The sequence below is a fragment of the Cebus imitator genome, unplaced genomic scaffold (assembly GCF_001604975.1).
Source record: "Cebus imitator isolate Cc_AM_T3 unplaced genomic scaffold, Cebus_imitator-1.0 Scaffold2036, whole genome shotgun sequence".
Lineage (NCBI taxonomy): Eukaryota > Metazoa > Chordata > Mammalia > Primates > Cebidae > Cebus > Cebus imitator.
This window is the reverse complement of record NW_016109351.1, coordinates 3,421-4,798: the sequence shown is the minus strand read 5'-3', so window position 1 is coordinate 4,798 and position 1,378 is coordinate 3,421. Positions and strand designations below refer to the sequence as shown.

General features: G+C 53.6%; 1 pseudogene across 1 annotated transcript; it reads left to right on the top strand.

The window, feature by feature from the left end:
• The first annotated feature begins 609 nt into the window (after positions 1-609).
• LOC119469992 lies at positions 610-865 on the top strand (annotated as a pseudogene). Its single transcript, XR_005198865.1, has one exon. The product of XR_005198865.1 is annotated as a UPF0764 protein C16orf89-like (transcript).
• Positions 866-1,378: the final 513 nt, after the last annotated feature.

Below are 1,378 nucleotides of genomic sequence, written 5' to 3'. Positions count from 1 at the left end.
ACTGCAAGGGCCCTGGGGAAGCCCAGGCCTTCCCTCCCACCACCCCAGCTGGGGGAGACCTTTCTGTAGCCCCTTCCCCAGCCATGTCTGGATGTGCCAGACAGCTGCGGCATGTCATAAACTGTCCTGGAGTGACATCATGTCATGTTGTATGATTTGGCGTGTTGGGCACATTTGATGTGAGGGAGGCTGGTGCTCATGGGTGTCCAGGGCCTGATGGGGCGAGGCCAGGCACTGCAGAAAGACTGGGGTGTCTTTGGTCTGGCACCATGTGGAATGTGAACTTCACATGTCAGTGGGGTCAGGCCAGAAGCAATCTGTGCTGTGGGAGCAGGTCCCCGGGACTGGCACAGTTTGGGGGTCTGTGAGGTTGCATAGCCACAGCTGAAGCTCCAACTGTCCTCTGTCTCCAGAAACTCTCAGGGAGCGATTCATGGGACTGGACACAGCCTCTCCTGGCATCCCCTTCCCAGGGAGAAGCTGGGTTTGGCTGGCAGATTTTCACAAAGGGAGCCGGGCATGGTGGTGCATGCTTGTAATCCCAGCACTTTGGGAGGCCAAGGTGGGTGGGTCAATTGAGCCCAGGAGTTCAAGACCAGTCTGGGCAACATGGCAAAATCCATTTCTTTTTTTTTTTCTTTTTTTGAGACAGAGCCTTGCTCTGTTGCCCAGGCTGGAGTGCAGTGGCGAGATCTTGGCTCACTGCAACCTCCATCTCCCAGGTTCAAGCGATTCTCCTGTCTCAGCCTCCTGAGTAGCTGGGATTACAAGTGTCTGCCACCACACCCGGCTAATTTTTGTATTTTTAGTAGAGACAGGGTTTCACCATGTTGTTCAGGCTGGTCTCGAACGCCTGACCTTGTGATCTGCCCACCTCGGCCTCCCAGAGTGGTGGGATTACAGGCATGCACCACCGTGCCCAGACTGAAAACCCCATTTCTACAAAAAAAATACAAAAATTAGCCAGGCATGGTGGCAAGTGCCCATAAAGCTACTTAGGAGGCTAAAGTGGGAGGATCACTTGAGCTTGGGAAGCGGAGGTTGCAGTGAGCTGAGATCATGCCATTGTACTCCAGCCTGGGTGACAGAGCAAGAGCCTGTCTCAAAAAAACAAAACAGTCCAGGCACAGTGACTCATGCCTGTAATCCCAGCACTTTGGGAGGCTGAGGCAGACTGATCACCGGAGGTCAGGAGTTTGAGACCAGCTTAGCCAACATGGTGAAACCCCCGTCTCTACTAAAAATACAAACATTAGCTAGGTGTGGTGGCGTGTGCCTGTAGTCTCAGCTACTCAGGAGGCTGAGGCAGAATAATTGCTTGAACTCAGGAGGTGGAGGTTGTAGTGAACCAAGATCAGGCCACTGCACTCCATCCTAG